This window comes from Cygnus atratus, chromosome 20 (assembly GCF_013377495.2).
Source record: "Cygnus atratus isolate AKBS03 ecotype Queensland, Australia chromosome 20, CAtr_DNAZoo_HiC_assembly, whole genome shotgun sequence".
Classification (NCBI taxonomy): Eukaryota; Metazoa; Chordata; class Aves; order Anseriformes; family Anatidae; genus Cygnus; species Cygnus atratus.
Window position 1 is genome coordinate 12,078,575 of NC_066381.1, and position 26,466 is coordinate 12,105,040.

The following is a 26,466-nucleotide window of genomic DNA, read 5'->3' on the forward strand; positions in this document are numbered from 1 at the left end:
GAGAGGACCACAGAAAGCCTTGGAAGAAGGCATACTGAGTATCTGTGTGCAAGCACATCCATTGTGATTGCACATGTCAAAAGCTTCTCAACCTCAAAGTATCATTGCATATTAAAAATTTTTCAAGATTCATTTTGTACTCTTCGTTCTTCTAATCTAGGGAGTGTGGGGCAGTACTGCCTTCCACTGTACGTAGTATCCCTCAGACCTGATCCTGAATTATTTTAATTATTGTCTGTGGGCTGTTAAAGCTTGTTAAACATCTGTCGCATTTCACCTCAGAGATAGTTGTACCTCAGTGAGAGGTAGGGATATTCTTATCCAGCCTTTCAAGAGCTTTGGGGAAAAATACATACTCTGTAAGCATTACTACTCACATTACTTACTGAATTCTTACTGATTTATTGCCAAGCAGAAGACGTTCTGAAGGCTCTTCAAAGTAGCCTCTGTGCTACTTAAGCATATCAGAAATGGCTCTGAAAGTTAAAGTATTTCCTATAGGTCTTGCTCACTAGATTTTAAAACTAGATGAGGTAATTGGATTGCTTCATTTGCATTCCCAAATGTGCTCCACGGCCCACCAGCAACGAGAAAGATGCAGGTAAATGCTTCATAACAGGCCGCATGAAATGGTATCACGATATGTAGTTTTAATTCCAGATTTAAGTGGAACAGTGGATGGCTGTCTGCAAGAAAGACATTCACTCATAACCTTAATAATAACCAGAATATATGGGAATGCCTGTTCCAGGCTGACCTGCATAACACAATCTAAGTAATTTATCCAGTCAGTGAGGGAATTCAATAAGAATTGGGTCTCAGTCGTGTCTGAAGCTGTGCAGAGAGCATGGAGGCAGTCCCTGTCCCCAAGAACATTCCAGTCCCATACAGAGAGCTGAAAATTGGAAAGTGTGAGGGGAACAAGATGGGAAGAGGATTTTGAGTTTCAGAATCTGTGAACCGAAAATAAAAGATGACACCAGAGTCAGTGCTGTCAGGGTGATGAGAACCATGGGTGAGACACCTTCTAAAAAGTCTGCACTTCATCAGAACAACTGTAAGAAGTGACTTAGAAAAATGGGTTAATGCAACCAAGATCTCTTATCAGCAGAGACATAGAAAAATCACAGGTTGTGCTACAGTGTTTAATGTGAAGACTGACCGGGCTACATGTTATTCCAGGTTACAAAGGAGAACATAAAACAGCAGGAAAAACATGAGCAGAGTTCCATGTGGTCCCCCTCCACATCCTTTTAACAAAATTGTGCAAATCACGTTAGTAAGGTGCTCAGGGAGAAGATTTGCCTAAAGGGACTTACCAGTCCTCAAGGAGGAGGCACTTTCCTCTACTTTTTTATTGAGGTAACTTTACAAGCACGATCTTCCATTTGTGGCAGTCAGGACTTGATCAAAATGTGTTCCCTGATGGGTCACGTGTCCCTGGACAGTGACAGCCTGTCCCTCAAGTGTGCCACAGAGGCAGACTAAGGCTGGAAGGAAGAGAAGCTTTATTCCTCTAGAAATACGAAGGGCTCAGCTTAGTTAAGGCTTTAGAAAAGAGGCAGAAAAAAGGCATGGAGTACGAAGGTTGCTGTCATCATCTGTGACTCTAGTAGTTATGCTAACTTCTCCTGCAGTGTTCTTGGCCCTTAGTCAGCTCAGTCCACCATTGCAGATGCCAAAGAAGGGGGGTAACAAAACCTGCAGCTGAAGGGAAGGTAGGCTATCTTGCTCTTGCCAGCTAGTGTTTCCTTGTGGCTTTGTCAGGCTCCTTCTCACACAGAGAACTAAGAGCCAATGAGGCAAAGCAGTTTGTCAAGAAAACTGAAAATACTGAGAAACTCAGCTCAGCTTCTTGTCTGGTATGTGCATTTAAACTTATAGCCTGCAGGCAGTCTCTTTTCACATTTATTTCACTAGTCATGAAGAACAATTAAGAATACAAAATTAACAATTTGGGGACTGAGTAGTAAATTATGTGGGGGAAATGTATGGCAGAGATGAATGTTTGAAGGACAGCTTTCTAATTTTGTGTTGTGATGCAGAAGGACAGTTGGAAACTAATCCTGAGAGCTGACTGCAATGTAACAATCACTTGCACCTCTCCCTAAGCATAATACTAAAGCTTCAGCAGAAGCAAAAAGCAAGTTGTTGAACTACTCCCTTACCAATCAAATCACAAAAGGGCAAGCAAAATAAAGCTCAAACTCCGTTCTCCTCTCTGCTGGGCAGACCCATTAATGGGACCTGGACCTATACAAAGTTGAAATAACAAGTGAATGAATTCATCTTCAGTACTTAATCAACACAGCTGCAGCACTAACATGCATGGAGACAGAACTAAGAGAGAAAGAGCAGCATTGACAACCATGATGATAAAAAGATAAATTCACCGGCTGTCACCAGCTGTCTTCCTACAATCCAAGTAACTGTCACTGAATCTCCTCTCTGCAGATGGCACATGCTCCACAGATTGCCTTATTAGTCATGCTATATTTCAAAGGGTAGGCTCAGCCTTGGACCATGTTACAGTTTTCCTAAGAAAGGCAACAACTGGCTCCAAATGAAGGTTATTCACAGTCAAGAAGCCATACCTCCTCTCCAGAGAGGATACTGGCTAAGACAACATGCAGAAAAGCCTCTGTGGAAAAGATCCCATGCAACAAAGCAGAGCAAATATGTATCTTGTGTGAATATGGCAGTCAAGACAGAGGAAGCTACATTGAAATAGTTATTGGAGAAGCTGGATTTGATAACCCAGTTACAGCAGGGACTCCTCCTGATGCCAAGAAAGAGGAGAGAGAACTAAATGGACAGCAATCAAGAGTATGCAAAACTTTTCCAATATCCAAGAGAATGGAAGGTAGTAAATACCACTGAACCTGTATTCCATGACACTGCGCAGAAAAGGCACAGCACAGAGGAGAGTCAAGTAGGATGTGTCAGGCAGCGAGGATCTTTCTCGACCAGTAGCTCCTAAGGCCACTTATACCCCAGCACCATCTATCTCCTTTTGCTCACTTCTGATCCCTCACGGAAAAGGTTACCATAGCCAGAATAGCTCTGCAGGGCTACCAGCTAGAGCACACATCCAGGGATCTAGTTGGTTTCCAAAGAAAAATCACTTCCCCTTCCCACTGTTTTGTTTTACAATTGGATCACTTCACACCCACCCACAGAAGAATGGAAGTGACATTAATGCCTCCCAAGGCAGGGCAGAGCCTCTTAATGCAGATCTACCACCAATGAAATAGCTGTAATTGCTGCCTATAATACAAGCCAAAGAAAGAAGCTGAGGAATGCAGCTGAAATAATACCATGTGACTCAGGCTTCGAACACACAGCATTGTGACTTCATCGTGTCTTCTCATTCTCTCAGAAAATCCTCTGCAACCCCTTACAGCATGAGTAAAGCTCCCTCTAGGACTATAAACCTCCAAAGCACCCTCAGTTGCTTGTCATATTCTCTCACTCCTCTACCTCAGCTGAAGGAGCAGAGAAGTGAATATTCTGTGTTACACATTGCAAATACATACCAGATGATCCTGGGTGCTGGCATTTTGCCTGCAGGGACAGAAGTCAGCCATGCCCAACTGCTAACTTTGAACACGCTTGCTCAGCAACCTTAGGCAAATCACTTCTCTCTGGCCTCAGGGTGAAACACACAGGCAGACTCACTCAGGCAGTGAAGCTAGGAAAAGAAGTTCCCTCTCACCATCCCATCCACCTTTACAGAGCTGCTACAGTGGTCTGGGCAGTCATGTATAAATAAGAAAACAAGATAATGGAGATAATCACCAGAATGGACGTTTTGTTTGTTTGTCTAAAGATAAAAAGCTAGAATTTAAGGGTGTCATGGTGCAGCCCTAGTTACCAAACCAGACAGGCACTGAATTAATTGGAGGTCAAAGACAAGCATGAGTAGCAGAGAGCAGGAGGTTTGCCACCATAGAAAATGGATCGGTTCCTTCCCAATGGAAACGGGTATTGGGATGTTGTCCTTCTTCAGGTAGGGACTATTGGCAAATACTGTACAGCTACAATTTTAGTATTGTGTTCCCTCACACAACCTTCACTTTCTCAAGGCCCATGACATTGACTGAACTCCTCCAGATAAATTTCCAGTTGGCCCACCTGTCTGTCATTCCCAGGTTAGCTGATGAAACAGAAAATGGAACATTCATATTAGAAAGAAGTAAGCTCCTATTACTCTTGAGTACTCTCAGCTGACTAAACTTAGGACAAAAAAAAAAAAATGTGGCCAAACTGCCTCATCATAAAATACAGCACTTAGTTTTTAATCAGATATATAATCTCCATTGGAAAGCTACAAGCACCAGCAAATCCAGTAGAACAGCCCATCAAACAAAAACAATCTTATTGCTATAGTCTAAAGTCACTTAATTTCTGCTTTTAAGCATTAGATTTTATCATGCCTTTCCCAGAAGGCACAAAGAACCTTCTGCAAAGATGCTTCCTCAGAGGTGCTCTTTGAGCACATCTGTAGCATGTCAATGTGAACAAGATACGGGCTGCCTGCCTCTCCTTTTTGTGGCATTGGAGTCATACTCCACCAAGCATTATTCTTTGTGGTACGCACCTGGCTTCCCCTGGCCCCATAGTCTCTGACATACAGTTTGTTTTCATCCACAAGTGGGGCTCGGCATTCAGGTGTCCCACAGAGGCTGTGTCCAGTGACAGCTCTTTGCAGATGCCACTCATATATCCATATCACTTTGCACTTAGTAAAAAGTGCCTCAATGCAGAACTCCAAGTAGGAGGTTACATACACTCTGGGTGGGAAGGAGGAACACCAGTCCCAAGGACTCTTGAACCACTTTAAAGTTTGTCAAGGTTTCAGGATAGTCCCAGTGCTGTTCACAGGGCTACCAGGGATTTCTTTTGCATTGCCATGGGCCTTTGGCCAGTAGGAACTATTGGCATCATCCAGAGGACAGCCAGGATGCCTTCACTATTATGGAGTCCCAAGGCTGCTCCTGCATTAGCTGTCAGCACCCTGAGATGTTCACAGCATGTCTGGTGCCAGGGGCCAGTGTCTTCACTGGTGAGGTTGGGAGATGAAGTTCCCAGGGCAACAGGTGACTTCCCATGAGACACATCAAGCTCCACTGCATGCATTAGCAGGCCTTTGGTGTGTACCAAGGCTCTCCATTTGTCATGCAAAGTGTGACAAAGTTTTTCTGTTTAGCTTTCTCCTGCATCCCAGACTTTTCCTGGTGCTTTTTCATGTTCTCCTGGTCTTCTAATCCCCTTTGGCATGACCTTGGGCCCTTCCTTTACCTTTCTGTGCTCCCAGAGTTATTCATTTGACTCCCTATACCATGATGCTTTCCCTTTTTTTCCCCTCTCTTTTTATTGCATTGTAGAACTCACCATTTGTTCTCTTAATACATTTCCTTCTCTATTGCAAAATCCTAGGCCCTCTCTTTAGCTGTCAGCAAGCCATTCTCAGAATCTGGGACACACCTCTGCTGCTCTGGCAGGCACAGTTGCCCCAGCGGGGCTAATGGCAATGGGCCATGTTGGGTGACAGTCTTCCACTACTGGTCTGCTAGTCAGCGATTTTGTTCTATGTGGCATGCCAGAACACATAGTCTTCTTTTACTGGGCTTCTAGGACATCACAGAGCATTTCCAGGAGGCAGGATCTCTGGCATAGCCTCCTTTGAACCCCTCTTTTTCCCTCAGGTCTCCTGTTGAGGCCCTCATTTTTTCTTTCAACTTTTGGTATCTCTCTGTTCTCCTCAGGACCTCTCCTGTGAACATAGGCCCAATAAAAATGAAGTGCAGGAGTATAGCATATTCCTTCTTAAAATGGAAACTAAAGTGTTATAATTCTGCTGCTGATACCACTACAAATTTTTCTCAATTGCTTCCCAGTGTAGCCACCAATAATCTCAAATACTTCTTAGAGCTTAAAAAGAAAGGTTTGTGTTTGTCATAAAAAAAAAAAAAAGTTAAACTACATACCTGTTTATATTGCTGCAGTGATATATGCGGTCATAACAAAAGGGAAGATATAGTCTTTTATAATAGCAGTCTTTTTTTTTTTTGTCTTTTTTTTTTTATGCCTTTATGCTTTCTGCTGGTTTTTGCCTCCTCTTTCACGAGGATTGTGGGTGGTGTGGCAGGTGGGGCTTTGGGTTTTACCAACCTGAGTTCTCACGTTGGGGTTTTTAATGTCTTGGTGGCTTTCAGTTGGAGTAGGGGTTGGGATTTATATTTGTTGATAGCAGATATCTGAGAAATGTTTTCAAGCTTGGAGAAGCTAAGGTTCCTATCTGAGGTAAGAGCAGTAGGCCTACTCAAGGCTGAGTAACAGGCATGGTACAGTGTGTTTAGCAGCATGTAGTTTGTTCTCAGCATAGTAACTGCATGGGGGGTGTTGAAGGGTGGAAGATATTTTTTCAGGGAGCAGTATGTATTAATGTTTTTCCAGATTGCTTGCAGAGTATGTTGTTGTCCCTAGAGCCTTTTGGCAACTGCTGTGGGCTCTAGCTATGTTTTTTAAAAGAACAACAACAAAAAAACAACTGTGTAGAATTTGTCTAACGTGTAGATGAGCCTGGACTCTGTGAGGAAAGATAATGAGCCTTAGCTCAGAAGTGCAATTCCTGTAGAGTGTATGGTAAAGTGGCTTTGGGGGCATAGATAGGCAGAAGGCACTATTGCAAAGGAGTCTAAATCCTTTAGAAGTGACTCTGTCATCAAATGTTTGCATATGAGGATGTCACCATTTGAGTCACCATCCCAGGAGGTCTTTAAAAGGCATTTAGATGTAGAGCTTAGTGATATGGTTTAGTGGAGGACTTGTTAGTGTTAGGTCAGAGGTTGGACTAGGTGATCTCGGAGGTCTCTTCCAACCTAGATGATTCTGTGATTCTGTGTGCTATGTAGATCCACAGAGAATTCACATATTATCTATGTGTATATATATACAGATAGCATCCAAATGGGGGCGGGGGGGATAGCATCCTGATGGGGGGCGGGGGGGGGGCATTGGCCTTAATCTTGTAGAAAAGCTATTCATTTCGCAACTGTCTGCACTGAGGTTTGCTTCCATCTCCACACAGTTGCATCATAAGACTTAGCACAGTGTTTTGTGATCATAGCCTTCTGTATATGAGCATTAGGGTACTGAAAGAACTGGCGGAGGAGCTGGCCGAGCCGCTTTCCATCATTTATCGGCAGTCCTGGCTATCGGGGGAGGTCCCAGTTGACTGGCGGCTAGCCAATGTGACACCCATCTACAAGAAGGGCCGGAGGGCAGACCCGGGGAACTATAGGCCTGTCAGTTTGACCTCAGTGCCAGGAAAGCTCATGGAGCAGATTATCTTGAGGGTCATCACGCGGCACTTGCAGGGCAAGCAGGCGATCAGGCCCAGTCAGCATGGGTTTATGAAAGGCAGGTCCTGCTTGACGAACCTGATCTCAGACACAGACACAGACACAGACACAGATTTCTAGGTTGGAAGAGACCTCAAGATCATCGAGTCCAACCTCCGACCTAACACTAAGTACTCCACTAAACCATATCGCCAAGCTCTACATCTAAACGTCTTTTAAAGACCTCCAGGGATGGTGACTCCACCACCTCCCTGGGCAGCCCGTTCCAATGCTTAATAACCCTTTCGGTAAAGAAATACTTCCTAACATCCAACCTAAAACTCCCCTGTCGCAACTTTCGCCCATTCCCCCTCGTCCTGTCACCAGGCACGTGGGAGAACAGACCAACCCCCACCTCACTACAGCCTCCTTTAAGGTAACTGTAGAGAGCGATAAGGTCGCCCCTGAGCCTCCTCTTCTCCAGGCTGAACAAGCCCAGCTCCCTCAGCCGCTCCTCGTAAGACTTGTTCTCCAGACCCCTCACCAGCTTGGTCGCCCTTCTCTGGACTCGCTCGAGCACGTCCATGTCCTTCCTGTAGCGAGGGGCCCAAAACTGAACACAGTACTCAAGGTGCGGCCTCACCAGAGCCGAGTACAGGGGCACAATCACTTCCCTAGACCTGCTGGCCACACTGCTTCTTATACAGGCCAGGATGCTGTTGGCCTTCTTGGCCACCTGAGCACACTGCTGGCTCATATTCAGCCGACTATCAACCAATACTCCCAGGTCCTTCTCGGCCAGGCGGCTTTCCAACCACTCATCTCCCAGCCTGTAGCTCTGCTTGGGGTTGTGCCCCAGGTGCAGGACCCGGCACTTGGCCTTGTTGAACTTCATACAGAACTTCATCTCCTTCTATGACCAAGTGACGCGCTTGGTGGATGAGGGAAGGGCTGTGGATGTGGTTTACCTTGACCTCAGTAAGGCTTTTGACACCGTTCCCCACAACATTCTCCTCAAGAAACTGGCTGCTCGGGGCTTGGACTGGCGTACGCTTCGCTGGGTTAGAAACTGGCTGGATAGCTGGGCCCAGAGAGTTGTGGTGAATGGAGTCAAATCTGGTTGGAGGCTGGTCACAAGTGGTGTCCCCCAGGGCTCGGTACTGGGGCCGGTCCTCTTTAATATCTTTATCGATGATCTGGATGAGGGCGTCCAGTGCACCCTCAGTAAGTTTGCAGATGACACCAAGCTAAGTGCGTGTGTCGATCTGCTCGAGGGCAGGAAGGCTCTGCAGGAGGATCTGGATAGGCTGGAGCGATGGGCTGAGGTCAACTGTATGAAGTTCAACAAGGCCAAGTGCCGGGTCCTGCACCTGGGGCACAACCCCAAGCAGAGCTACAGGCTGGGAGATGAGTGGTTGGAAAGCCGCCTGGCCGAGAAGGACCTGGGAGTATTGGTTGATAGTCGGCTGAATATGAGCCAGCAGTGTGCTCAGGTGGCCAAGAAGGCCAACAGCATCCTGGCCTGTATAAGAAGCAGTGTGGCCAGCAGGTCTAGGGAAGTGATTGTGCCCCTGTACTCAGCTCTGGTGAGGCCGCACCTTGAGTACTGTGTTCAGTTTTGGGCCCCTCGCTACAGGAAGGACATGGACGTGCTCGAGCGAGTCCAGAGAAGGGCGACCAAGCTGGTGAGGGGTCTGGAGAACAAGTCTTACGAGGAGCGGCTGAGGGAGCTGGGCTTGTTCAGCCTGGAGAAGAGGAGGCTCAGGGGCGACCTTATCGCTCTCTACAGTTACCTTAAAGGAGGCTGTAGCGAGGTGGAGGTTGGTCTGTTCTCCCACGTGCCTGGTGACAGGACGAGGGGGAATGGGCGAAAGTTGCGACAGGGGAGTTTTAGGTTGGATGTTAGGAAGTATTTCTTTACCGAAAGGGTTATTAAGCATTGGAACGGGCTGCCCAGGGAGGTGGTGGAGTCACCATCCCTGGAGGTCTTTAAAAGACGTTTAGATGTAGAGCTTGGCGATATGGTTTAGTGGAGTACTTAGTGTTAGGTCGGAGGTTGGACTCGATGATCTTGAGGTCTCTTCCAACCTAGAAATCTGTGTCTGTGTCTGTATCTGCCAGCAGCTCAGTCTCATGTCCCAATTATTTCACTGCTCTTATTTAACAAAATTGCTCTGTACACATATTTTGACATTCATGTGCCTGAGTTCTTCCAGTCTTTGTGATCTGGCAAAGACTATATGGGTCACTTCACGGGGGAGTAGCTGCCAGCAGCTGGCAAGGAGAGTTATTTCAGTTACTTCACAAGTGCCTAAATCATTTGGGAGAGGCTGTTGATGTGATAGGTCTGGGCACAGAGGAGTGTCATTCCTGCAGACTCAATCTTGTATTGATTTAAATCCATTCTTGTAAATCAATGCAAAATTGAGTAAAGTTGAGCATGTGTGGCTTAGTGTCTGTTTGGAAAGCTGTAGAATGTAGTTAGAATTTAAGATGGTATTCACAAAAGGAAACAAGACTAAAGGAACAAAAGGAATTGTCAAGCTATCACTCAGCATCCAGGTGCCATCCAGTGTTAAAATACAAGCACTGTGGCTACATCTGAGCAGACCCGGGCAAACTAAGTGATGACCGCTGAGCTGAAACAGGTTATTTTTGTCGTGTCGTGATTAATGCAGTTATAGATACCCCGTTGTTTGTGCTTTACATGTAGTGACCAGTCATCAGTGTGGCAGACTGAAGACTCGCACTCAGGGTGGGGATGCAGCCAACATACAGGATCAGGAGAGAGGAATGGCTGCAGGCGGGCTGTGGGAGGTATCTCGGCGTGCGCGTCTCCTCTCTCTTGGAAGGTGCCGCACGCAGTTTCGGAGGGGTGAACTCCAGAAAGCGAGGTGGCTGTAAGCTGCTACTGCCACCCGCCGACCAAACCGCGCTCCTGCAGCAGTGCGGAAGGAAGCACGAGAGCCACCGGCCGCAGCACTGGCACCTGGAGACCGGAGCGCGGTACTGCGGCGCTCTGCGCCGCACATGCGCAGCAGCTCCATCGCACTCGGTGCTACGCAACGGCTGAAGCCCGGTACGGCAGCAAAAGTGCCGCTGAATCCGTACAGCATGGCGGCGCCCGCCGTGCCTTTAAATTAGTAGCGACGGCACCCGCTGAGGTCCGGAGTGAGGGAGGTGCCTGGGTCTGGGTGCCTGTGGGACTCCCAGTCACGAAAGCGGTGATACAAACGAGGGGGGCTGTCCGGGGCAACTTGGGACGGGGCCCGGTGCGAGGCACTCTGCGGCCGGGGGAAGGCGTTGGGGGGGGCAGCAGGGAGGCTCTGCGACCAGACGGGAGTGCGGGGTGGGGGCACGCAATCGGTGGCTCCCGTGGAGATCCCCAAGGTGGGAGCGGTCAGGGTCGGGCGGAAGTGGGGAGGCTGCGCTTCGGCGGAGCGGTGCCGAGGGCTGCGCTACGCGGGACTTCCGTGCTCCGCTGCGGGAAAGTGCGGTGGAGCGGGAAGAGCTCTTACGGCGTACGCGTAGGGTCAGACGCCAGACACCACCACGTCCCGTGGCGCGCCGACAGGTGTAGTTTCCTGGTACGTGCCTTCGGGGCGGCCATCCTACGTTCGTCAGCAGTACTCGCGGCGGGAGGTGCTTTTTCCCAGAGCCGCACGCCCCCTGCATTGTGCTCTTCGGCACGGTTTCTTTCCAGTTCCGTGCGCGATTCCCGTCGCGACCGTTCGGCAGGCGGCGTTTCCAGACGCGCACCGGGAGCACGGGCGTGGTGGTCGGGAGAAACACGGCGGCGCTCCGGGCATGTTTCCCTGCGGCGGCGGTGGGGGGTGAGTGCTGGGACCACCATTGAGACGAGCGAGACCCTTCAGCGGTGGCGGTGGGCATTCGGGTGTTTCCGCCCTCATGGACGCGGAGGTACGGGGTGGTTCGGCCCCGGGCGCCTCGGGGCTCGGACTGCCGGGAGCAGGGGCGGGGCAGGGTGAGGTCCCACCAGGAATACCTGGCCGGTGGCCAGCCCTCTGCCCCTAACCTTACCCTGACCCCCCACCATCCTACCCCCCTCCTCAAACCACCGCGGATCAGCGTTTCTCACCGAGGCGATGCGCAGCAGAGCTCCAGACGGGGCCGGAACTGGAGCTGGGCTCAGAGGTGGGCAGCCAGGGCAAATGAAGCTGAGCGTGCAAGGCAGCGGCCACGGAGCTCACACCCCTGCTTACAGGGGGATCCAGCCACTGCCTGGAGTGCAAAGTGCCCGGGACAGCAGGGCACTGCTGGGCCCAGACTTACAGGGCAGCCCTGGTCCCAAGGCCCGTGGGAGGCTCCTTCTCTCCCATTCGGGGGCACCCAAACCAGCACCCCGCTAGCGGGGCCATTGCCCCACACACGCTGCCGGCAGAGCACAGAGGCTCCCACACCCAGACCCCGCTTACAGGCGGGATGACAACACCCAGGGAGACCCAGAGCTTGGCCTTCGCCCGCAGCAGCAGGAACAACTCCCAGCAGCTAGGACATGGGGCAGCACGGCCAAAGGCTGTGGGCCGGGACCCCAGCCCCGTGTACAGGGAGGGCCAACACCCGGCCCCATGCATCTCAGCCCCACGCCTCTGAAAGGCTGGGGCCAGACACACCCACCCTGCTTACAGGACAGGGCCTTACAAGTCCTCCCACCCAGCCCAGGGGATGCACACAGCCTTGCCTACAGGGCGCTCCCCCAGCGCTGCCCAGTCCCAAAAAGCCCCACGGAGCAAAATGCTCTGGCCTGCGCCCCAGTTACGGGCTGGCCCTCCTGGCTGCACCACAGCGTTGCCTCTTATGCCCGGGAGCAACCTCATCCCAAAAAGCAGGGTCTGTGCCCAGCACCTCCTGAACCCGCACCCTCCCTCTGCAGGGCAAGGGAGGGCTCATTCCGGCTGCCTGCCTAAAGCAGCCAGCTGCTGCACTGCAGCCTCCCCAGCCCTGCTTACAGGGGGGGTGATGGGCTGCTCTTGGGACAGGGGGACAAGGGGACAGGAGAGAGGGCTCCATGGCTGGTGACACGCACCCCGAGGACGGGGCTGTCACATTGGCAGGGCGCCAGCAGAACGGGTGGCCACGGACCCACGCCCTGGCTACAGGCTGGTGGGTGGCTGCAAGGGCATGGACCCACGCCCTGGCTACAGGCTGGTGGCCTTGCTGCCCCACTAGAAACTGGCCTCCCCCCCAGCCTCCTCCCCCCCTCCCCCCCCCCAAAAAAAAGGCAGGGACAGGCCCTCACTCTCCCTCCACTCCATTCGCTGGCTGAGAGGGAATGCCCCTGTGGCTGCCCAGAGCCCTCCTTTCTCTCCTGGGAAGGCCAAGCTAAGCTGCAGCACTTCTAACAGGGGCCTAAAGGACAAGCACGCTTGCTCGCTCGCTCACTCACGGCAGCTTGGGCCAGGGCAGGGCCAGGGACAGGGGTAGGGGTCAAGCTGGCATTCCAGAAGAGAAAGAGAACTCCATGCAGCCAGCACCTGGGGAGCAACCCCTCCCTCCCCGCCAGCAGGATGGGAGAGCCTCAGGCCTGCCCCAAGGGGCTGCATGGAGGCCACAGGCCTCAACATGCCAACAGGGGCTTCCTGGGAGGCAAAGGCCAAGAGCCGTGACACACCCCAATGACAGGGGGTCACGCTGGCTGGCCGATGGCGGTCAGAAAGCCACTGGGACCACAGGAGCAGGGAAACAGACTGACCCCACTTACAGGGGGGCCTCGGGGTCTGGCGAGCTACATCTCCCCTTCGGGTGCAGAGATGCTGCCTCTCGCCCTGCTTACAGGGGGACTGCGCTCTCCGGGCAGCCAGAGGAGCAACGGGCCAAAAGGCCAAAAAAAGCACAAAGACCCAGCCCTGCTTACAGGGAGGGCACCCAGCGCAAACCAGCCGTGCTCTCCCGTGACCGCAGCCCCCATGACAGGGGGTTCCCTTTGCCCTGGCTGCCTTTCTCTTGCCACCTCATCAGACCTCCGCTAGTCTTGCCTCACTCTTGCCTCGCAGCTCCACACTGGGACTCTTCTTTCTTCCTCCTCCACCATCGGACACTGCAAAAACGAAGGAGGAAGCCGTGAGACGGGACATGGGCCGGCTTCTGCGTCTGAAGGATATGGGGATGACAGTTGCGTCCTTTCGTCCATTTGTTACCACAGATTTTCCCTTCAAAAATTCTTAATTTGTTCCCTTCAAGGTTCCTTGGTTTTTAACCCATGAATGTAATTTTATATCCTCTTATATTACTGCAGATTTTCCCTCACAAAATGCTTCACTTGTCCCCTTCAAGTAACCTCAGATTTTAATCCATAAATGTAGTTTTATATCCTCTAATGTTACCGCAGGTTTTCCCTTCAAAAATGATAACTCTCCCCTCTAGGTTTCATTAGATTCCGCTCCCTAACAGTGTCATTCTTTACCCTCTGAAGTTACCTCAGGTTTTATCCCCAAGATACCATTTTCTATCCGCAAACGTTACCACAGAATTTCCCTCACAAAATGCTCCATTTGTTCCCTTCAAGGTTCCTCAGATTTTAATCCATAAATGTAGTTTTATATCCTCTAATGTTACCACAGAATCTCCCTCAAAATGATCATTTTGTCCCCTTCAAGTTACCTCAGATTTTAGCCCATAAATGTCATTTTATATCCTCTAATGTTACCACATAGTTTCCCTCACAAAATGCTTAATTTGTCTCCTTCAAGGTACCTCAGATTTTAATCCATAAATGTCATTTTATATCCTCTAATGTTACCGCAGAATTTTCCTCATAAAAAAGGTAATTTTACCCCCTAGGTTTCCTTAGATTTTCCCCCTAATATGTTATTCTGTACCTTCTGAAGTTACCTCAGATTTTACGTCCCAAAATGTTATTTTATATCCCCAAACCTTACCATAGATTTTCCCTCCAAAAAAATGCTCATTTTTCCCCTTCAAGGTACCTCAGATTTTAGCCCATAAATGTCATTTTATATCGTCTAATGTTACCACAGAATTTCCCTCACAAAATGCTTAATTTGTCCCCTTCAGGGTACCTCAGATTTTAATCCATAAATGTCATTTTATATCCTCTAATTTTACCACAGACTTTCTCTCACAAAATGGTCATTTTGCCCCTTTCAAGTTACTTCAGATTTCAATCCATAAATGTCGTTTTATATCCTCTAATGTTACCACAGAATTTCCCTCAAAATACTCATTTTGTCCCCTTCAAGTTACCTCAGATTTTAGCCCATAAATGTTATTTTATATCTTCTAATGTTACCACAGATTTTCCCTCTACTGATTTGTGCCCTATGCCCCAGGTCTATCCGAGGTTTCTTATCACAGAGCGCACCCTGCCGGCAGTCGCACGGCTGAGCCCAGCCGCCTACCTCTGGTTCCCCCGCGGCTCCGGAGCGGCCGCCTCCCACGGCTCGTGAGCCAAGGGCGGGAAGCGTCGCGAGCCCACCCTGCGCCCCAGGGAGGCTGCGCGAACGCCCGGCGGGAAGTGGCGCTCGGAGGGAGGTGCCGGGCACGCGCCTGACTGCGACTGCGGATTACGGCCGGGAGGCGCCCCGGCGCAGCCTCTGCCCCCACGCAGGCGGGGCAGCCGCCCGGTCAGGGTAGTCCTCTACGGCCCCTTGGACATTTTTCCACAGTTGCTGCTGCCGCCAGCCCCCTGCCCGCGGCCCCCGGTTCCCTTCAGCCCAGCCTGTGTCCGGCAGTAGCCCTGAGGGCCGCCCGCGCCCTCGTCCCCCCGGGCTGGCTCGAATGTGTCCCCATAGGGATTCGCGCGGTTTAGCGGAGGGGAGCAATGTTCCTGGCTTTGCCAGAGCGCCCCTCGTCTTTGCTCCTACTCCTGCCACCCCTGGCGCCACCAGCGACGCGGGTGCCCGCAGGCAGGGCTGAAGCCAGGCGGCACATGGATTTGGCAGCAGCTGCGCTGCCAGCTGAGCCATGTCCAAGGACACTGCCAGGCTGGCTGTGTGGCCAGCTTGCTCCCACGGGGCTTCCAGGCTGTCGGGGGCGATACTTGTCATCAGGGTTCGCAGGATTCCCCGGTACCGACAGACGTGGAGGCTTTATTTTCTCATTTTTCTATTTGTTGCTGCTTACCACAAAAGATTGCTAGCAGTTGCGGTGATTATTGAAAAGGTATGTGTGCATATTGATAACAAGTTGATCCCAGGAAGTTAATAAACGCAGGTAGCAGATACTGAGGGAACAACAGTAATTAATAGCAGCAGCAATTAGAGGCAGTCAAAAGGCAACTAGATATAGTAAATGGAGTCATACAGCAGCAAATAGAGCTTAGTACAATACGGTCAACAATCTCGGCAATACTACAGCAGTGAAAATCCTTACAATAGCGTACAACTTGACCATACTATTCCAACTATACTTCTGATAGGTTATGCTTATCAAGAGCAGCTGGGAGGGCATGCAGCCAGAATGGCACACTTGGCAGTAAAAGCTGGGGGGTTGGGGTGGATGTTGGACTCCTTACTTTACTTTGTTTGCGTGTGCTGCTTTTGCTGTACCCGTTAAGCTGTCTTGACCGCAATGCGTGACTTTTCTTGCTTTTGCCTTTCTGAGTCTCTTCCCCCACCCAACTCGGGAGGGGAAGCAAGCAAGGGTCTGCTGGGGGCTCAGTGCCGTCTGGGGCAGCTAACCCACAACCATTTGGATAAGCGCCCATACTTTGTTACTCTTTAATTTTGAAAGTGTTTTAATGAAACCATGCATAGGAGTATGCTTTAAAGTTGCAGAGGTGTTTGTGCTTTGAGGAAAAAGTCGCACCAAGTTCTTAAACGCCTTCAGAAAGAACCGTGACTTTCCTAGAGTCAGCTTGGACCTTAGATGCCAAGTGCAAAGTGTTTCCTAAATGTAACATACACTCCCTTCTGAAGTTTACCTGTCTAGCATCAATTTGCCTCCAACGGATTTTGGTATTCCCCAAAGGACGGGGATTAAAGAATGGGCATGTTTATTCTGCAGATGAAATTTCTTGTTCTGTGGTTAAGTTTTCTGGTAGCTTGTATTTTGCAGAAAGCACTTAGAAACATATTTAGCTTACTTCCAAACAAGCAAAGTCCTGTTATCTTTAGGGTAGGGCTACTTTTCCCTTCGGCTAGAAAACACAGGAAGATAGCACCTGCTACAAGCTTTGTTAGGAGAGGGCCAAGCATACCCGGACCTTCTTTGAAAAAAAGCCTTGGTTTTTTTTTATTTATTTTGTTTAGGTCGCACATCAGCGCTGCTCCGCACATCGCTCTGCTTCCGCGCATGCGCGGAGCCGGCCGCCTCGCCTCAGGAAGGGGAGCCGGGCGGCGCGCAGGACCCCTGCCCGCGGCAAAATGGCGGCGCCCGTCTCCGGAGCAGGAGCCGCGCCGGGCCGGGCCGGGAAGCACGGTCGGCGGCTTCTGCGGAAATGGCCCTTGTGCGGGGAGGGGGTGGCGCCGGACCGGACCGGGCGAGCGGCGAGGTCTGCACTGCGCGGGGCTTTGGGGGGTTGGGGGAGAGGGGGGCGGCGGGGCGGGGAAGAGAGGCGGAGTCCTCTCTGGGTTGGATGGACTTCTCCGTTCCGAGGCATGCTGGGAGCTGTAGTTCTGTGGTGCCGGGCGGCCACGTGGGCTCCGGGGCGCGCGGCCGGTCTTTCCCCGAACCGAGGCCGGGCCGTGGGCGCCGGGAGGCGCAGGTTGCCGATGGCTGCGAGCGCGGTTGCCGGCCGTGAGGCGAACAAGAGCCTTCGGGGGTGCCTCCCCGGAGCGTCGGGCCGGGAGGGGTGGGGGGTGCGGCGGCCGGGCGCGGGTCTTTGCTGCGCTTGATCGTTGGGCTGCGCCTCGGAGGTTTTCCTGCTCAGAGCTGGGAAGCGCAAAGTGCCTGTCACGTTGTAGTAGCTTCCTAGAACTAGAAATAGTTAGCCTGTCAAACACACCCTTGCTCTAGTCGTGTTCAATGAGAATTGTCACGGCTAGGAACAAAGCAATGAAGAGCAATTTATTACAGCAAAAGGGGCACGGGTTCTTTGGATTGCTGACGATAAATTCACTGTCCGCAAAAGCAAGCGAGCATGCATGAAATACACAGGTACTCATCCTGGCTATTAATGTGTTAAAAGACACAAAGACTAGAGATTTCTAAGTTTCCATGGAGACACCTGGTATAACCAAGTGTTCAAATCTTACCGCACGACATCCCAATGCCATGGGGGGAGGGATAGAAGAGAGGCTCAGCCTGTCAACTGATCCTGGAAGTCAGAAAGATGTCCTTCGTGATGATATCTTCCCTAACATCCCCTTTCTCTTCAGCCAATTTATATTATTTTCTATCTTTTAGGTGGAGCTAGAGTCACTCTAGTCAGGCATATCTTGGTTATGATTGGTAAAAAGTTTTCTCGCTTTCGTTTAAAGGTATAGGGTCTGAGAAATTCAGAGCGCATGCTTTTGGGATGGAGGTTTGTTTTGCTATTATAATAGTATTAGAATGAGCAAAAGTTCCCTAGAGTACAGCGTTTTGTCAAAAACATGACAGGTCGTTGGCTCAGGGTAGCAAACGTGCAGCTTATCGGTCTTGGTGTGTACAAGAGCATCAGGTCCTCATCTGGTCACAGAGCCTAGCCGCGGTGTCTCCACTCCGCTCTACGCTCTATCCTGTTCCTTAGAGTCAGCACACCGAGTTCCCCTGATGCAATAGCATGTAAAGTTGGAGGCCCAGGGAATGCTTAGATAGCGCAGCTGCCCTCCACCCTGAAAGCTTCTTCAATGCCGTACGTTTTCTTTAAAAGGTGAATATTAGTTTAATTTGCCTAGTTACTTCAGGCAATTACTCCACAACTACCCAAAGCAGCGATAGTGAGAAGCCCACTTCAGCATCCGTTCCCCACGCAGGGAAGGACGGATGGATGGACAGACGGATGCCGCTCGATGCCTTGCCCGCCAGGGGAAGGGGAGAACGACCGGGCAGGGAGCCCCACCGCAGCCCCCGTCCCGGGAGTCCTGCACAGCAGTTTAATAAAGTTTGCTTTATGGCCCGTGCCCCCTTTGATGGTTGCGGCCCTGGGAAGTGGCCGTCGCTGTGTGTGTGTGGCTGCAGGTTCCGTAGCGGGGTGGGTGTGGAGGGGGCAGGGGCCGGGGGGGGTTGGCCCCATGTCCGTCAGCTGCTGGATGCGGACGGCCCCTCAGAGTGCGGGGGCAGCCCTGCCGGGTGGGGGAGTGGCTGCCTGTTGTGGGACCGGGAGGGCAGCTCGCTGATGTCTTTGCTTCCCTGGGCCCTGGGGGACTGCTCTGCGTGGCGGGGGCTGCTTGCAGAGGTGCAAGTGTGTGTGGGGGGCTGGGGGTTCCCGGCAGGTGTCGGGGAGGCCGGGTCCTGTGGGATTGGCGGCTGGGGCAAGGAAAGCCCAGGCGGGGATGGCAGGGGGTGGCAGGCACGGGTCTGTGGGCGCTGGGCTGCAGGTTGGGAAGCCCGGGGTTGGCTCTGCGGTGTCCGCAGCGTCAGGCCACCAGGAGCACCTTGTCCAGCAGCAAGCCTGGAGTTGTGGTCCTTGAGCTCTGAGCTTCCCATTGGCCACGTTGGGTTTGTTATTATCTCCCACCTTTTTTGTCCTGGTAAAAAATGTAGTGTTTCAGCTTGCTGCCGCTCAGCTTCCCAGCCACAAGCGGCACGTTGCTCAAGGCAGATACTTCCTGAGACGGCGTGGGGTGCAAATTTCTGCTGTTTTCGTTTGTGCTTTTTCCGGGAAAACGGTGTGGGAAGCCGTGCCTGCTGTCCTCGGGACGGCACCTGCTGGTGACAAGTGGGTACCGCAGGCTGAGTGGCGTCGCGCAGGCGCATTTTTTTTTCGTGCGACTGATGTTCTTACATTGACTTTGGTTTTGGCGGGTACTCTGTTATGCTCCTAGATTTTTCTTTCTATGTAAAGAAAGGTTGAACTAATTCCAGCTGAAAAAGTTTCAGTTACTTGCTTGGTCATATTGTCCTTTCAATATTCACAGCTGCTGCTCCTCCTGCTCTCTTTCTAGTTTGTTGTTTTTTGCCCTTCCCCTTTTCCAGGTGATTGGGTTTGGGCGCTGGGCGGGGCCAAATGGTATATGAGCCCCAGGCAAGCCATCAGAGAGCTCATTCTGCCTGGGCTGCTCTGGGGGGTAAGTGCTTTGTTTTTCTTTCAGTCAGTTGTATGGTTCTTTAGGTGGGTCAGAGTCTATGGACTGATGCGTTTCCAAGTAGAGACCGGTACGCACATCTTTTTGAGGTAACAGCTAGTAGGATCTGTTAGAGTAAACCAATCTAGTAGTAGGTGCCTGTATTGCATGCAGCTCTTCTTCAGGTGAGTAACTGTTATAGCATGTTTATGGATAGGATGATGATGTTAGTCTGTGTGTTCTAGGTCTCTTACGATTTTCACAGAATTATGAGACTTATGGTGAGTCTTTCCCTGTATGTCAAATATTATCCAAGTTACAACTGTGGTGTTGAAGTGATGGAGCAGGGTTTAGAAGAAATGTATCATCGAAGCTCCCTGTGTAAGCGTGTATCTGAACACAGCAGCAGTAGGCGTGTAAGGTGTAGTCTTTTTCAGGGTTAGGGACAGTTTGTTCTATTTTTGGAGCTTTTGCCTGTGGTTTGGCTGGCTGTAGAGTCTTTAGACCTTGCAGCCTTCTAGATTTTAAGTGCTTGGAATTCACGTAATAGAGGTGTGCTTAGGAGGTGTTGCTGGCTACCTTGTTTTTAAGAAATGGTGGGGTACGGTTCCTCGACCGCATAAGCACGGTAGGGTTACCAAGAGACTGAGCAGGGTCACCTTTTTCATCTGTAAAGGGTAAGTCTGTGATTGCTGCCGCCCAGGCACATTTTCGTGCCCATCACTACAGTTATTTTACTACATGAAATAGAGTAAAATTCCAGTTTCTCTTTTAGAGGTGCTATAGGTGGCTTCAGAGAACGGGTGGAAGCATCTGCCATGTGGGGTAGGTAAGCAGCTGAGGTAAAGGAGCAGATGAGAGTAACTGTCCTAAGGGTGCTGTGGCTTTTGCTGCTGTGGTTGCTTTCTCTTCTGTTTATCAGGTGCCACAGGCAAGGTGGGCTGTGATAGTCTTCAGAACAGGAGCAAAGCACGTCACTTGAATGCTGTTTGGTTCCTGAGACAGGTGTTGTAGAGGACAAAGGTTGTCTGGCATGGCAGTTCCTGATGGTGGTCTTCTTCAGTAGGTGAAGAGGTGCCTGAAGCCCCATGCTGTGGAGCCTGAGTACGCCTCGCTGAGGATGAAGCCTGCTTTCCAGCAGTTCCCAAAACCGTGTTGAGGCTGAAATGCTGTGTCTGTGTTTGGGTTGGGGTTGCACCTTGGTGAGTGTAGGGATGGGTTTTAAGTCGGTGCAGCAGAGGGCCAGGCTCCAGTGTCCTGTAGTGTGTTTAGACCCATCAGCGTAGCCTTTTGGTTTTCAGATAGCCTACTCAAGTACGTGATTTTTCCTGCGAGTGATGTTATTACATGGAATTTTTTTTTTTTTGGCGTGTAATCTGTTATGCTCCTAGATTTTTCTTTCTTTGTAAAGAAAGGTTTGAGCTAATTCCAGCTGAAAAAATTTCAGTTGCTTGCTTGGTCATATTGTCCTCTCAATATTCAAAGCTGCAGCAAAAGCATGGGGATTGTTGCTTCTAGAAACACCCCAGTTCTCTTGTCTGCAGTCTGCATGCTGTTGAGCTAAACCAGATTAAAAAAAAAAAAAAAAAAAAACACAGCTGCTGCTGCTCCTGCTCTCTTTCTACTTTCTTGTGCTTTGCCCCTCCCCTTTCCCAGGTGATTGGGTTTGGGTGCTGGGCGGGGCCAAATGGTATATGAGCCCCAGGTATGCCATTAGAGAGTTCATTCTGCCTGGGCTGCTCTTTGGGGTAAGTGCTTTGTTTTTCCTTCAGTCAGTTGCAGGGGTCTTCAGGCAGGTTAGAGTCTATGGATTTATAGATTTTAAGTGCTTGGAAATCACTTACTAGAGGGATATTTAGCAGAGGTTGCTGGCTCACTTGTTTTTGGGATGGTGGGATACACTTGTGTTTTTGGGTTATATTTGAAACTCTAGATGTATCAAGCCACTTGTGTAACTCTCCAGAGGACTAAAACGAGCTTGATTACACACTACAAGAGGCTTGACCACATAGGCGCAGTATTACCAAGAGACTGAGCAGGGTCGTGTCAGAGTTACCTCTTTCATCTGTAAAGGGTAAGTCTGTGATTACCCCTGCTGGGGCTGCTGTGTGTGCATGGCTTTTTGGCATTTGTGGAGCTCAGTTGTTTTTTTGTGTGTATGTTCTTTTTTTTTTTCTGAGGGCCAAATTGTGTGTGTGCTGAGTGTGGTTGGCAGGAGGAGACGGGGAGTTGTCTGGCAGGGGAGCTGTTCAGGACTGGTAGGTTTGCTTTTGGCGCGGCGCCGCCCGGGCAGCTTTTGGCGCGGCGCCGCCCGGGCAGCTTTTGGCGCGGCGCCGCCCGGGCAGCTTTTGGCGCGGCGCCGCCCGGGCAGCTTTTGGCGCGGCGCCGCCCGGGCAGCTTTTGGCGCGGCGCCGCCCGGGCAGCTTTTGGCGCGGCGCCGCCCGGGCAGCTTTTGGCGCGGCGCCGCCCGGGCAGCTTTTGGCGCGGCGCCGCCCGGGCAGCTTTTGGCGCGGCGCCGCCCGGGCAGCTTTTGGCGCGGCGCCGCCCGGGCAGCTTTTGGCGCGGCGCCGCCCGGGCAGCTTTTGGCGCGGCGCCGCCCGGGCAGCTTTTGGCGCGGCGCCGCCCGGGCAGCTTTTGGCGCGGCGCCGCCCGGGCAGCTTTTGGCGCGGCGCCGCCCGGGCAGCTTTTGGCGCGGCGCCGCCCGGGCAGCTTTTGGCGCGGCGCCGCCCGGGCAGCTTTTGGCGCGGCGCCGCCCGGGCAGCTTTTGGCGCGGCGCCGCCCGGGCAGCTTTTGGCGCGGCGCCGCCCGGGCAGCTTTTGGCGCGGCGCCGCCCGGGCAGCTTTTGGCGCGGCGCCGCCCGGGCAGCTTTTGGCGCGGCGCCGCCCGGGCAGCTTTTGGCGCGGCGCCGCCCGGGCAGCTTTTGGCGCGGCGCCGCCCGGGCAGCTTTTGGCGCGGCGCCGCCCGGGCAGCTTTTGGCGCGGCGCCGCCCGGGCAGCTTTTGGCGCGGCGCCGCCCGGGCAGCTTTTGGCGCGGCGCCGCCCGGGCAGCTTTTGGCGCGGCGCCGCCCGGGCAGCTTTTGGCGCGGCGCCGCCCGGGCAGCTTTTGGCGCGGCGCCGCCCGGGCAGCTTTTGGCGCGGCGCCGCCCGGGCAGCTTTTGGCGCGGCGCCGCCCGGGCAGCTTTTGGCGCGGCGCCGCCCGGGCAGCTTTTGGCGCGGCGCCGCCCGGGCAGCTTTTGGCGCGGCGCCGCCCGGGCAGCTTTTGGCGCGGCGCCGCCCGGGCAGCTTTTGGCGCGGCGCCGCCCGGGCAGCTTTTGGCGCGGCGCCGCCCGGGCAGCTTTTGGCGCGGCGCCGCCCGGGCAGCTTTTGGCGCGGCGCCGCCCGGGCAGCTTTTGGCGCGGCGCCGCCCGGGCAGCTTTTGGCGCGGCGCCGCCCGGGCAGCTTTTGGCGCGGCGCCGCCCGGGCAGCTTTTGGCGCGGCGCCGCCCGGGCAGCTTTTGGCGCGGCGCCGCCCGGGCAGCTTTTGGCGCGGCGCCGCCCGGGCAGCTTTTGGCGCGGCGCCGCCCGGGCAGCTTTTGGCGCGGCGCCGCCCGGGCAGCTTTTGGCGCGGCGCCGCCCGGGCAGCTTTTGGCGCGGCGCCGCCCGGGCAGCTTTTGGCGCGGCGCCGCCCGGGCAGCTTTTGGCGCGGCGCCGCCCGGGCAGCTTTTGGCGCGGCGCCGCCCGGGCAGCTTTTGGCGCGGCGCCGCCCGGGCAGCTTTTGGCGCGGCGCCGCCCGGGCAGCTTTTGGCGCGGCGCCGCCCGGGCAGCTTTTGGCGCGGCGCCGCCCGGGCAGCTTTTGGCGCGGCGCCGCCCGGGCAGCTTTTGGCGCGGCGCCGCCCGGGCAGCTTTTGGCGCGGCGCCGCCCGGGCAGCTTTTGGCGCGGCGCCGCCCGGGCAGCTTTTGGCGCGGCGCCGCCCGGGCAGCTTTTGGCGCGGCGCCGCCCGGGCAGCTTTTGGCGCGGCGCCGCCCGGGCAGCTTTTGGCGCGGCGCCGCCCGGGCAGCTTTTGGCGCGGCGCCGCCCGGGCAGCTTTTGGCGCGGCGCCGCCCGGGCAGCTTTTGGCGCGGCGCCGCCCGGGCAGCTTTTGGCGCGGCGCCGCCCGGGCAGCTTTTGGCGCGGCGCCGCCCGGGCAGCTTTTGGCGCGGCGCCGCCCGGGCAGCTTTTGGCGCGGCGCCGCCCGGGCAGCTTTTGGCGCGGCGCCGCCCGGGCAGCTTTTGGCGCGGCGCCGCCCGGGCAGCTTTTGGCGCGGCGCCGCCCGGGCAGCTTTTGGCGCGGCGCCGCCCGGGCAGCTTTTGGCGCGGCGCCGCCCGGGCAGCTTTTGGCGCGGCGCCGCCCGGGCAGCTTTTGGCGCGGCGCCGCCCGGGCAGCTTTTGGCGCGGCGCCGCCCGGGCAGCTTTTGGCGCGGCGCCGCCCGGGCAGCTTTTGGCGCGGCGCCGCCCGGGCAGCTTTTGGCGCGGCGCCGCCCGGGCAGCTTTTGGCGCGGCGCCGCCCGGGCAGCTTTTGGCGCGGCGCCGCCCGGGCAGCTTTTGGCGCGGCGCCGGGAAGAGGGAGGTATTGCAGTAGGTACGCTGTGCCTGTGAGGTGCCTCACGGTGTGCTTTTTCTCTTGTCTCTGAAGGTGCCTAGTGCAGTCTTGGACAGGGAAATCCCCGTGTCACGGAGCAGTGAGGGAAGGTGAGCATGTTGTCAGCCTAGTCGTCCCTTATCCGAAGCGAAGGGAAGACATTCAGGTGTTTCCCTCTGAGGGTCTGAGGTGAGGCTGTTTGGGACAGAGGAGCAGTGTGGCAGGTGGTTGCTTGCAAGCACAGTGGTCATTTTGTCCTTTAGTATTCCCAGGTGGCATGGGTGATGCTGGCTGTTCCTTTCGAGCTTGGATCTAACTTCCAGGTACAGAGGCAAGTGGACTGCTGTTTTGAAATGATAACATTAAATATGGGGTCACTTATGTTGTTGAGGGACGGGTGCTAATGCTGGCAGCTGAATGTTTATCTTCTGTGTTTTCCTTTGTTCAGGCTGAAACGCAGTGTGCAGTACAGGACATCAAGACCTGAGCTATCTCTGGAGTGACTCTGGTGAGTGAACAGAGCTAGGTGTTATTTTTGGCTGTGGCTGTGACTGCAGTTATTTTACTACATGAAATAGAGTAAAATTCCAGTTTTGCTTTTAGAGGTGCTATAGGTGGCTTCAGAGAACGGGTGGAAGCATCTGCCACGTGGGGTAGGTAAGCAGCTGAGGTAAAGGAGCAGATGAGAGTAACTGTCCTAAGGGTGCTGTGGCTTTTGCTGCAGTGGTTGCTTTCTCTTCTGTTTATCAGGTGCCACAGGCAAGGTGGGCTGTGATAGTCTTCAGAACAGGAGCAAAGCAGGTCACTTGAATGCTGTTTGGTTCCTGAGACAGGTGTTGTAGAGGAGAAAAGCTTTAAATATTCAAAGCTGAAGCAAAAATAAATAAACCACAGCTGCTGATTCTCCTCTTTCTACTTTCTTGTGCTTTGCCCCTCCTTTTCACCTTTCCCAGGTGATTAGGTTTGGGTGCTGGGCAGGGCCAAATGGTATATGAGCCCCAGGCATGCCATCAGAGAGCTCATCCTGCCTGGGCTGCACCTTGGGCTAAGTGCTTTGGTTTTCCTTCAGTCAGTTGCAGGGGTCTTTAGGTGGGTCAGAGTCTATGGACTGATGGGTTTCCAAGTAGAGACCGGTAAGCCCATCTTTTTGAGGTAACAACTAGTAGGATCTGTTAGAGTAAACCAATCTAGTAATAGGTGCCTGTATTGCATGCAGCTCTTCTTCAGGTGAGTAATTGTTACAGCATGTTTACGGATAGGATGGCGATGTTACTTTGTGTGTTTGCTTTGTGGTTCAGGTTCCCTTATGATTTTTGCAGAATTAAGGCAAATATTATCAAAGTTATAACGTTGGTGGCAAAGTGATGGAGCAGGGTTTAGGAGATAAGTATCATCGAAGCTCCCTGTGTAAGCATGTAAGCATGTATCTGAAAACAGCAGCAGTAGGTGTGTAAGGTGTAGTCTTTTTCAGGGTTAGGGACAGTTTGTTCTATTTTTGGAGCTTTTGCCTGCGGTTTGGCTGGCTGTAGAGTCTTTAGACCTTGCAGCCTTCTAGATATTAAGTGCTTGGAATTCATGTAATAGAGGTATGTTTAGGAGGTGTTGCCGGCTAACTTGTTTTTGGGAAATGGGTGGGGTATGCTTCCTTTTTATTTGAGTTATCTTTTAATCTCTAGATATATCAAGCCATTTGCGTAACTGTCCAGAGGCTTCACAAAGAGCTTCAGTACGCATCGCAAGGGGCTTGACCGCATAAGCTCAGTATTACGGAGAGACTGAGCAGGGTCACCTTTTTCATCTGTAGAGGATAAGCGTGTGATTACCCCTGTTGGGGCTGCTGTGCATTCATGGCCTTTTGGCATTTGTGGACCTGAGGGTGGTTTTTTATTTTTCTGGCTCTCGTCTCTGTGTTTGAGTCCTCTGCAAGGAGCTGTACTGTTTGCTTGTCCATCACGGATATGACCTTCTTGTAGCCCAGGGCATGGGCATGGACACTTGAATGAGGCACGAGGGTGAGTGGACGGCAGTGTGAGCCCTGAGTTGGTCAGTGGATTGTGTTAATGTGCTTTGCCTGTTGGGCAGGCTTTGGAAGCACCTTGCGACAGCAGAGTACATCTCCTGCCACGTTCCTGTGGCGCGCCAGGCGTCAGCGGTTCCAGTTCGTGAAGTGCTGGAGATGCTCGGAGCGCAAGAGGAGCTGGGAGCGTGATGCATCAAATTGGTATGTTAGGTGAGTGAAGCAGTGGTACGGGGTTGGGGAATGTGGGGCTGGGGCTTCTTGGCTGTTGGGGAAAGGAGGAAAGAAGAGGAGTTGGGTATAGACTGTTTTGTGGATTGTCACATTTGTTTGTTCTTTCTCCTTGGTTTAAGCTACGTGACCTTGGCTCAGCACAGTAA

General features: G+C 53.0%; 2 long non-coding RNA genes across 3 annotated transcripts; both read left to right on the forward strand.

Moving 5' to 3' along the window:
- The first annotated feature begins 10,446 nt into the window (after positions 1 to 10,446).
- Positions 10,447 to 13,679, forward strand: LOC118255110 (uncharacterized). 2 transcript variants are annotated; one of them, XR_004780876.1, is made up of 3 exons: positions 10,447 to 10,570; positions 11,050 to 11,179; positions 13,361 to 13,679. It is a non-coding gene; the product is annotated as an uncharacterized LOC118255110 (long non-coding RNA). The 2 variants fall into 2 exon arrangements; XR_004780875.1 differs by lacking the exon at positions 10,447 to 10,570 and adding an exon at positions 10,660 to 10,933.
- Positions 13,680 to 14,894: 1,215 nt separating this feature from the next.
- Positions 14,895 to 18,371, forward strand: LOC118255058 (uncharacterized). The gene is made up of 3 exons (XR_004780863.2): positions 14,895 to 15,488; positions 16,577 to 16,818; positions 18,224 to 18,371. It is a non-coding gene; the product is annotated as an uncharacterized LOC118255058 (long non-coding RNA).
- Positions 18,372 to 26,466: the final 8,095 nt, after the last annotated feature.